The sequence below is a fragment of the Dendropsophus ebraccatus genome, chromosome 5 (genome assembly GCF_027789765.1).
Source record: "Dendropsophus ebraccatus isolate aDenEbr1 chromosome 5, aDenEbr1.pat, whole genome shotgun sequence".
Taxonomy (NCBI): Eukaryota; Metazoa; Chordata; class Amphibia; order Anura; family Hylidae; genus Dendropsophus; species Dendropsophus ebraccatus.
The window spans coordinates 67,656,862-67,669,070 of NC_091458.1; positions in this window are offsets into that span (position 1 = coordinate 67,656,862).

Genomic DNA, 12,209 nt, shown 5'->3' on the forward strand with positions numbered 1-12,209 from the left:
CCTCGAGCATGCTCGAGTCGATCCGAACCCGAACTTTCGGCATTTGATTAGCGGTGGCTGCTGAACTTGGATAAAGCCCTAAGGCTATGTGGAAAACATGGATATAGTCATTGGCTGTATCCATGTTTTCCCAGACAACCTTAGAGCTTTATCCAAGTTCAGCAGCCCCAGCTAATCAAATACCAAACGTTTGGGTTCGGATCGACTCAAACCCGAACCCGGTTCGCTCATCTCTACTTGCAACCAAAAATCCATGATGTATTTTTTTGTGACTGTTTCCTTCCAGTTGCACACACCATGTCAAAATGCCACACCATTCACTGACATTACATGCGACACTGGAAGATACTAAGAGAAACTATTACAATTTCATACAGTAAGGGGGCATTATTACTGTGAAGAAGGCACTGAGAGGCATTATTGCTGTGTTGGGTGTTGGGTACAAAGGAGGAATTATTACCATTCCCCCTACTTGTTTGGTACTGGTTTTTGAGGGATAAAGTATAAAATGTGTATAGGGCTTTGCGTATATGGAAGGCTTCATTAAAATCGAGGTGTCTTGTAGTTTGGCAATAAAATTACTCAACTAAAGTTGTATCATAAAAACTTATATATATTTATAAAACATTATTTAACAACATAAAAGGCATAACACATGTAAATGCATAACACTAACTATGCAGCAAGCACGTCACTAAACCTACTAATGATACTATATATAGAGATATAACAAACACAGTGATCAGTAAATGTAATAAAGCTACCTCAAGGTATAGTTCTAGTTTTTTTTAGTAATTTTACAGTTACTGCAAGTTTTTTATGGTTAAATGGGTTTGCACATAATCCAGATGTATGTGAAAGATCATGTAGAGCATAGCAAAGTAAAGCATACATAACAACCGACCTAGTTTGCCCTAGATTGTCCTCTGCTTGGAATTAATCAAGCTGCTGTGGTTAAATGGCTATGCTCCATTTCTGTAATTGGCTTTTCTGAAATAAAAGTAATATTAATAGAGGAAGAGAAATGCAGCACTCTGCAAATTACAGATAGCACATTTGTCAGAAAAGTGCCACTTCTGACATATCATCAGAAAGCCTGGCAGATTTAGTAAAAGGCACAGAGTCACTTAAAGTAATCCCATTAATATGAGGTTATGGAGTTCAGTGTTAGAACAAACATTCTGTATACAAATATCGCTCTGTATCTATTTTGAAGCAGTAAAATAACAGAGTACAGCAGAAAAGCGCTCCTAATGCATCCAGCACTTCACAACTTTCCAATACACAAATTTCATCTTTTGGTACAAAAATATTAGGGACAGGAGGAAAACTTTTTTAGACTGAAAGGGCTGAGCAAGCTGGAAGCCTTGTGATGCACTCCAGCCAATAAATAGCCTGCTGGTGCGCTAGTGCATTGGCAGCCTTTTCTCTCCCATTCACTTTACTAGAAGATGTGAGGACACAATGATGTGGTTGACAGTTATTTGGTATGTATACTTTATTTCACTTCCGGAGGGGGGCTCGAGGGTGGGAGAGGGGGAAACGGGGCCAGATAGCTTATTAACACTCATTACAAAGTGATATAACTTTGTAATGTGTGTTAAATAAGCTAAAAAGGCGAATTGCCGGAGTGGTCCTTTAAGGTCCTCATACACTTTATACTTTTGTCAATCATACCTGCCAGATTCAGCGTATGGTATAAGGTGTAGGTGGTTCTCCCAACCGATCACCGAAAGATGATGTTGGTTAAGATAAGGGTTAAAGAGTAATTTCCATTATACCCGACACCTGTGTCCACCACAGCCCCGCTAGGATCCTTGATGATCAATTTATCCTGGACAACCCCATTAATGTAAAAGAATTGTATATACAGTAAATGAAAAAAACTGGCAAAAGAAAGTTTTACTGGACTCAGTTTTCATCTTCAATATCCATTAATAACATAAGAAACTGGAGCCAGAGCTCCCTGCTGTTACCTCTGTTCCAAATTGCTGGATACAAAAAGAAAGAAACATATTTATATTTTTCCCTTATCATTTTCCAAGTCACAGTAGAATCTCTGAACAAGATTGATGTCCCAACACCTTCAGAAAGCCATGATGAAATATTTGTAGTATATCAAAGTGTTGTGGACATGCTCCTTTATGAATGTGAACTCGTTCTATGTTCACAGCCTAATATATACAGTATTTTAAATAAAGACAAAATTGTTTGTTTTCAATCCATACTCCAAAGTCAGGAACAACATGCTTGGTGTATGGAATAGCTGAACAAGAATAAAAATCTTACTGTTATAATAATCATCCATGATGATCTTGTGCAAACCAACCCTCATGGCTATAGACAGAAACCAACAGGTTTACACACTACTTGTTCACTGCATGGCCTTAAATCAATAATGGAAACAATAGTTAAGACATATGGTTTCATAAGGTCAAACTACTAGCATCTAGGGATGGTCCGAACCGAGTTCGGTTCAGGTTCATACGAACCCGAACTCTCGGTAATGATTCCCGCTGTCTGCCCGCTCCGAGGAGAGGGTGGATACAGCGGGAGGACCGCCTGGAAAACTGGGAAACAGCCATAGCCATAGGCTGTATCCCAGTTTTCCAGGCGGTCCTCCCGCTGTATCCACCCGCTCCCCGGAGCGGGCAGACAGCAGGAATCTGATGCCGAGCGTTCGGGTTCATACGAACCCGAACCTCGCCAGTTTAAGACCATCCCTACTAGCATCATATAGTAAAGTAGAGGTATAATACCGGGAATAAATCTATGGCACTTCAACTGCAATATGTGTCACTGCAATATGTTACAGTACCACAACACTTGTACGAAAACTGTAAAACACACCACCATCAGTTATATAACTCCATGGTGTAACTATCATTGAGCTTACATAATAACAAATACCTTATGGGCCTCATCCAACATTTTACACATTACGGAGGGGCATTTATCAGGATCTGTGCCTTGCAAAGACCAGTGAGAACTTGTACATTTCTGCACAAGCATTTTCTGCGCCCCGCACACCAAGCCCCCCCAGCGTGGAAAATATACTATAATTTGCACCTGCACCCTAAAATCAACACTAGTTCGAAGCTTGTTCCTCTTAATAAATCCAGCAGAGCAGATATGGGGTATCTGAGATTAAAGTAAACTCTTGACAAATCCCCCTCTAGATTTCCTTAAAGAGACCCTGTCAGCAGGTTAGGCTGTCCTATCTCAGGGTGGCATAAAATAGTGACAGAGAAGCTGAACAGAATGATGTATTACTTACATTGTTCTGTGCAGCTGATCTGGAGATATCCTCCTGAATAACATGGACATTAAGTAGTCCTCTCCATTTTGTGCATGAGCCCAGTATTCCTGGATATTCATGAGAAGCAGAGAACTCCGCCCACCAGTTGCTGATTGACAGTTATCTATCCATGCTGTGTATAAGCAGTCAACAGAAGCTGGAGGGCGGGGGGAAGGTTGTGGCAAGAATCCTATGTTTTAAGAGAATGGCTGAACGAAATGATGTAATACTCCGATCTGTTCAGTATTTCGGTCACTAGTTTATGCTGCACCTCATTTAAGGTGGAATAAACCTAGTGACAGATTCCCTTTAAATAATATATATTGTGAGTTTTCAAAATAGACTCTGTTAATCTCATTACCAGTCAGATATTCTCCTTTCCTTGCTTATAATGGTAGAATGTCACAAAGTAATATACCTACTCAAGCCAATTCTTTATAGTTTTGATATGGATTGTTACCCACAGGTTGACGGTACCACAAGGATCAACATTCTCCTCCCACTCTTGAAAATTTATTTATAGAATAGAAGACTTTTACAAATTGGTATGGTTGCTATACTGACAATCTGCTATTGGTCTGCAGTAATGGAATGGGGCCCATACAGGACTTTTGTGAAAAATTACTTTGCATCAAAATCATACAGCAATGTAATTTCTCTAATGTAAAATTATTTTGTATTAAGTGCCAGAATAGGATTCTGGGTGTTCATTCTCCATGCTTCCCAACACATATTACTATACCTTATGAGACAAGCTTCCAACTGTGTCTCCATAACTCCCTTCTTTAGTGCGAGACCCTGTGTAATGTATAGCACTCATGCAGGAGAAGGGAGCTTTAGTGACGCCGCAGGAAGCTAGTCTCATAAGGTATACTTAGTTGTGTCATGAAGCAGGGAGAATAGGAGCTCAGAAGCCTATTCTGGCAACGATTTAAAATAGATTTCCATTAGAGAAATGACTATTGGCACAGTACTGCACAACAGGCATTTCTCAAAAACAAAAAACACTGGATGTACACTTTAAGGTTTACAGGCTGCCCGGCTTTGTCAGAGATTATATATATATATATATATATATATATATATATATATATATATATACACACTACCGTTCAAAAGTTTGGGGTCACATTGAAATGTCCTTATTTTTGAAGGAAAAGCACTGTACTTTTTATTAAGATAACTTTAAACTAGTCCTAACTTTAAACAAATACACTCTATACATTGCTAATGTGGTAAATGACTATTCTAGCTGCAAATGTCTGTTTTTTGGTGCAATATCTACATAGGTGTATAGAGGCCAATTTCCAGCAACTATCACTCCAGTGTTCTAATGGTACAATGTGTTTGCTCATTGGCTCAGAAGGCTAATTGATGATTAGAAAACCCTTGTGCAAGAAAAAGAGAACTTTCATCTGAAACGACAGTCTATTCTTTTTCTTAGAAATGAAGGCTATTCCATGCGAGAAATTGCTAAGAAATTGAAGATTTCCTACAACGGTGCTTACTACTCCCTTCAGAGGAAAGCACAAACAAGCTCTAACCAGAGTAGAAAAAGAAGTGGGAGGCCGCGCTGCACAACTAAGCAAGAAGATAAGCACATTAGAGTCTCTAGCTTGAGAAACAGACGCCTCACAGGTCCCCAACTGGCATCTTTATTAAATAGTACCCGCAAAACACCAGTATCAACATCTACAGTGAAGAGGCGGCTGCAGGATTTTGGACTTTAGGGCAGAGTGGCAAAGAAAAAGCCATATCTGAGACTGGCCAATAAAAGAAAAAGATTAAGATGGGCAAAAGAACACAGACAATGGACAGAGGAAGACTGGAAAAAAGTGTTGTGGATGGATGAATCCAAGTTTGAGGTGTTTGGATCACAAAGAACAAATGAAAAGATGCTGGAAGAATGCCTGACGCCATCTGTTAAGCATGGTGGAGGTAATGTGATGGTCTGGGGTTGCTTTAGTGCTGGTAAGGTGGGAGATTTGTACAGGGTAAAAGGGATTCTGAATAAGGAAGGCTATCACTCAATTTTGCAACGCCATGCCATACCCAGTGGACAGCGCTTGATTGGAGCCAATTTCATCCTACAACAGGACAATGACCCTAAACACACCTCCAAATTGTGCAAGAACTATTTACAGCAGAAGCAGGCAGCTGGTATTCTATCGGTAATGGAGTGGCCAGCGCAGTCACCAGATCTGAACCCCATTGAGCTGTTGTGGGAGCAGCTTGACCGTACGCCAGAAGTGCCCATCCAACCAATCCAACTTGTGGGAGCTGCTTCTAGAAGCGTGGGGTGCAATTTCTCCAGCTTACCTCAACAGATTAATAGCTAGAATGCCAAAGGTGTGCAATGCTGTAATTGCTGCAAAAGGTGGATTCTTTGACGAAAGCAAAGTTTGATGTAAAAACAATGTTATTTCAAATACAAATCATTATTTCTAACCTTGTCAATGTCTTGACTCTATTTTCTATTCATTTCACAACGTATGGTGGTGAAGAAGTGTGACTTTTCATGGAAAACAAAAAATTGTTTAGGTGACCCCAAACTTTTGAATGGAATATATATATACAGTGGTGCTTTGGATTATGAGCATAATTTGTTCTGGGACCGTGCTTGTAATCCAAATCCTCTCTTAAACCAAAGCAAAACTTCCCATAAGAAATTACTGATATGCAGACAACTAGTTCCCCACCCCAAAAATAATGATTTTTTTTTATTTTGAATAACATGTAAAACAAATGAAACAAAGATTTAGAAAATGCTGGATATGTTATATTATAAGTTACTGTACAGTATAGCAATCAGTATGTGGTGTATAATGTATAGTGAGTCCATAAACCTGAAAAAACATCAGCTGTTTGTAGATACAGGATGGAACTGCAGATCCCCATAATGGCTGAGTGTGAGTGCAGGCACAGTATAGCAGCAGTGTTTATAGCTGAGTGTGAGTGCAGGCACATTATAGCAATAATGGAGACAATGGAAAACACAAGGGCTGACAGAGACTGCAGGGAGTATGGAAGAATGAGCAGGGCAGATGTGGGCACAGTATAGCAGCACTATCCGGGGAGAAAGGGGATTACAACTATGAAGAGATTACCCCCACAGTCCTGTCCCCTGATGAAAGGGTGAGGGAGACTCCCTGGGTCATAGTACAGTGCTGTAGACCACCCTGTTCAGGCCATGCCCCTCCCCCGCTACCCCTCCCGCCCAGTACAGGGAGCTTTTAAAACAAAACAATGCTCTCAAGCCAAGTCATAATTTTGAAAAACTTTGAGCTCTTAAACCAAAATGCTCTTAATCTAAGTTACTCTTAAACCAAGGTACCACTATATATGTGTATATATATATATATATATATATATATATATATATATATATACATATACTGTATATGACAAAGCTTGCAGAGGAATTAATAGTAAGCTATGGTAGAGGGGATTCTAGAACTGGATGCTTGCAAGGATAGCACAGAGGAAAGAACAAAAAACACATAGGACATTAGTACATGATTGCTCCTCTCTATCTAATTCTTCAGGGGAACTATTATTTCAACCTTGTATAGCAGCAGTATAGCAGCAGTATATCAATTCTTTCCCACATCCAAGAGCCTGCAGTATGGAAATAAAACAAGGCAAGAAAGGAGTAGATCATATTGTCAAGTCTGTAAATATCTTTAGTGATCTTTAGTGATAGGAGCAATAAGAACTTTTGATTTTAAAAGCTTTAGTAGTTGTGATGCCCATGATGTTGTCTACCTGATTAGATGTTCCACATGCAACAGGGCCTATGTAGGACACAAAACTAGAAACCAAAGTAGCTGAATACCTAGCAGGCTCTGGAAGAATATAAGTAGATATTTCCGTTGCCACCATACATTTTATTGATTATAATCAAGTATCTGGATCTGTACAAATATTTTCCTTTTGTAGTCTGGAAAAAGTATCAAAGCCATTAGGCCCCGTTCACACTGAGGAAAGGTAGCGGAATTCCGCGACGGAATTGTCCGCCGCGGAATGCCGTTAGCCTCCCGCTCATAATGGGAGTCTATGGGAGGCGCGCTCCTGCCCTGTCCGCGCTGAAGAATGAACATGTTCATTCTTCAGCGCGGACAGGGCAGGAGCGCGCGCCTCCCATAGACTCCCATTATGAGCGGGAGGCTAACGGCATTCCGCGGCGGACAATTCCGTCGCGGAATTCCGCTACCTTTCCTCAGTGGGAACGGGGCCTTATGATCATATTGGAAAACACAGTAGGAAGAATAGAATACCTATTGTATTAAGAGCCATACTGGTCCCCCTGCCTTAAAACTAGATACCATGAACCAGGACTTAAAGAAGTTTTCTGACTCTAAATTCATTCTTGGCTATAAACGTCCTATGGCACACTGGTCAATTGGTCAATTTAGTGTTATTAGAATTTTCCTTTTCTTTTTGGTGTTCCAGAAACCTCCAGAGTGATATTCTGGTCTTCCTTTATATCAGGTCCTGTCTAAGATGATTCATCACAGTCTGTTACATAATAGCCCATGCATTGTTATGAAGAGGCCTTTGGGAGAGGAGATATGGAAGAGAGTGAACATAGCCTAAAGAGCGCAGCACGTGATATAATAGTAAATGGGAACTGGGCAAGACAGCCAGAGAACTACTGACAACCCCCCCCCCATACACACACATATTTTGTAGCACTTTTATGACTTCTTAGTGCCCAGGATAACCCCTTTACTGTATTTCTGTTAGTTTGATTCAGAATATTTAAAATGTACAGTAATAATAGTGGCAGGAAGTAATTCACAAGGCAACATGTTTGTCTGTGTTAGTCCTGAATGTGAAAGTTCCATAGATAAAAACCAAATTATACTATATATATAATATTTAGTGATATACCTGTATTATTGGATAATAAGGGGCTGCATATTTATATTTCCATTTATAGTATACTTACATTTTATAATTCTAACCAATATTTGTTATGTACACAAACATCCATTTTATTGCATTCATCTATCTATATCTAACCTTGGTGATTGTGCTATCTACCCTGTTTCCCCGAAAATAAGACACCCCCTGAAATAAAACCTAGTAGAGGCTTTGCTGAATTGCTAAATATAAAGGCTTCCCAAAAGTAAGACCTAGCAAAGGTTTTGTTTGGACGCATGCCCACCAAACAGAACACCAGGGCAGGCAGTTGTGACTCTTTTCAGCTTGCTGCCGTTGTCCCCTACCTTCACTGTCTGTTGCAGAGCAGCTGCATACAGGACACGAAGACTGTCACCTGCCGCCAACCCTAATGTTCCCTTTCACGGCAGGTGAGGCATCAAGAGGCCTGTCGCCTGCCGCCATCCGCATTGTCCCCTACCATCAGATGTAGAGATGCACACAGTCTGCTGTTATCCCATCGTCTGCCGCCATACCATACACTAGGGCATCTTTGGGGTGCAAAAGTTTATACAAGAGAAACAAGATATGAGCTTCTCTCTGTATGTTTGGATGTCAATGCAAAACTTCTCATTTAAGTGTCTCTTTGTAATGTTTTACCATAGTGTAGGTAAACAAAGCTAGAAAATGTGACCGCCAAGGAGATGAAGTGTCACCCTGGAGACTGTAAGTAATGTATTTGTGTAGTTTGATTAAAAAAAATATATATTTTTCTAAAGGGAAGCAGTTATATTTTCATTCATAGTGACATATTTCAAGTTTTGATCGTCGAGGTTTAAGGTTACAGACCTGACTGATGGACCTAGGAGAAGTATGTGCTTAGCGCATTTTCTCCCAGTTCTGTGTCAGTTTAACATATGGTTCAAGCATTAAACTGCAGCATAAATTCTTGTGACTGATAACATTGAAATAGATCATCTAGGGAGTCATCTGCTTAAAGAATAAGAGAGATCTTTAATAGAGATGATCGAACAGCGCCGAAGTTCAGGTTCTTATGAACCCGAGCCATCGGAATTTGACTCCTGCTGCCTTCCCGCTCCGTGGGAAATGTGGAGACAGCTTGAGTACCGCCTGGAAAACAGGGATACAGCCTAGGCTGTATCCCTGTTTTCCAGGCGGTACCCGGGCTGTCTCCACCTTCCCCATTAAATGGGAAGGCAGCGGGAGTCAAATGCTGATGGTTCGGGTTCGTACAAACCTGAACTTCGGCGCTGTTCGATCATCTCTAATCTTTAACAGCGCTACCCAATAATTGTAAATAGGTTACATTTAAGGTGGGTTTAGTTAGAGTTATAAATATTAGATTATGCTCAGACATGTTGGATGTACAGTACAGATTTTGCACTCCAAATCCACCGCAGTGTACAGTACAATGCACATGCATTGTTTTTTTAAAAAAATTCTACATGCATTTAGCAGATCATTCACATTCACAATAGCTACAGAGTTGCACCAAATCTCTCACATGTGCAATGCATTGGGTGAAACCTGCTGTGCATCTGCAGCTCAACCCACTGCACAATCCAATTTGTGGTGAGATCCTAGGTATAATATCTTATGTTGAAGTTGAAGACTTTAATATGCATTATAATAACATTGGGAGGCATTATGCAATTTATTTAGGACCATAAGCATATAAAGGTAAAACTGGAGTGTGCTCTCCCACCAATAGCAGACTTCCTACAGATATAAGATACCAGCTTTCAATGCATTTTTATGAAAATATAAAATGGCAGAAAAGGTGAACAAGAGGAAGACTAACAAGAAGATGTATAAAAAAATGTTAGCTTTTTATTATTTTCATCATACAGCTTTAATAGATTTTTATTGAATAACCGGAATATGAATGTTCCAAGTAACTGTCACGGTTGATGTTTACTATCCCACTTTGGTCTTTTGATTTGAGTTAATGAGGTAATTACCTACAGTATACAGTATGTGGCTGCAATACTTTTACAGCAGTTTACATTTTTTGAATATATTTGCCCATAGTGTAATTCTCCTGATAGTGTCTACTGAAAGAACAACTTAGGTGAACCCCACAGCATAGAAATGACCCCCCCTTTAGTAGCTGATTACATTGCACTGACCAAGTGTCTGCATTATGGAAATGGCTCTCTTCCCCATAGAACACTATGAAATAAAATACTACACTATTGATTTGCACTAGGGACCAATCATCGTAACAATATAATGACATACAATGTAATGAGCTTCCTGAGCAATAGCTTTATCCTCTAGTTACCTCCTCCAAAGGTCTTTTCAGGTTGTTTCCAGTCAACTCAATAAAATCATATAACATCAATGTACAGCTCTGAGTCTCCCATTCGCTCCTTATTATGACCGGCTGTTTCCAAGACCCAATTTCATTAACTCTTTGACCCTTTAATTGATTGGTCTTTTGCAAAAACCTGAAATGATATCCTGACATTTGCTTTCATGTTCATCTGGTGCTGAGAACTGGTGAAGTAATAACATTAGCTGGAAAAACATTCTGTGTCATGAGAACGGTTAAGGACTGTGCACACATAACTGCTTAGTAACTACTGACAACATGATGTTTGAATAGGGTATTCTCCGAGCCTTATCACATGAACTATGGAATACCCCAGTGGCAGGAGGAATAATTTAAGTCAAGTGATATCTGTGTCTGCAATGTCTGCCTAATGTAAACTGGCTATGGTCGACGTATTCAAGAGAACCAGAGCAGATCCATCAGTTTACAGCTTGGATTTCCTTGACCTGGGGCATTGTTTGGGTTTCCTGCCCTTTCCCTGTATTTAAATACCCTGGCAGATTGGCTTGTAGTCACCAACTCCCCAGCACTCAGGAAAGGTACCCCCCTATTCTATGCTCTTGTGTATGAACCCTTGAATGATATTCCTAAAAGGCTGCTGAAATAATGTCATGCATGTTTTCAGAATTGGGAAGCAGAAACATTTCCTAGACATTTTTTGCATATGTTTTTGTATTGCCCGCACATACACAGGTCCCCATGTATCTACCACAACAAGACTCTATTCTATGCAACAGGTTGCCTTTGCCATATGTGTGACTGGCATTGTATGTCTGTGTGAAAAACAGCTTCTTAATATCTGCCTACAAAACTGCTTGTTTTTCTGCACTGATTTCCAGTGCTGTGTTTGTGCATTTCTGAGCAATGCCTATTTTTTTTTTTTTTTTTTAAATCAATGGCAGAAGGGGTGCTTTGGGGTATTTCTGGGGCATTTTGGGGATTATTATGTCCATATAAATATACCTTTAGACTCCTGCAGGCTTACAGCTGGTCAATGCCAGTGAGTAGAAACAGCATATTTTAACATATTTACTGATGAATTTAGTTTAGGGGGAGGTGAAGGTTCAGGGGAAGGCAACCAAGCCCTCTAATTCTTTTATTCATCCTCCCCTACACACATGCATGCACGCGTGCGCGCGCGCACGCACACACACACACACACACACACACACACACACACACACACACACACACACACACCACAATGTAAACTGTTTCCACTGCCTATTAAAAAGACATGCATTATATCATACATTGTATAGCCATCAAATGCAAGTCCTGTATGTTTTATAGTTAGCATTTATCCCAGTTGTGGAAACTATTTAGGAACTGTACAGAAGCATTCATTATTTTCTGGCATCAGCCCCCCTTTCCCCAACCTCTCTTGTCTAGAACAATGTGCATTTAAAGAGCAATTTGTTGCCTGGCCACATGCAGATCAGCAGTGTGTGTATTCCAGCTCCCAGACCTCTCTCTTCCCTGTGACTTTCAGTACTCTGTGTTCATGCATTAATCACTTATCATGCCAGGGCTATTTTTAGATGCACAACTGTACATTAGATGTTGCTATGCTCCCTGCATACTATTCCAGTGCCCTTGTCTGCTGTGTGTGGTGTGTTCTCCCTGCTTGGGCAGCAGCATTTCTCTCCTGCCCCAGAGATTGGCAGGTCC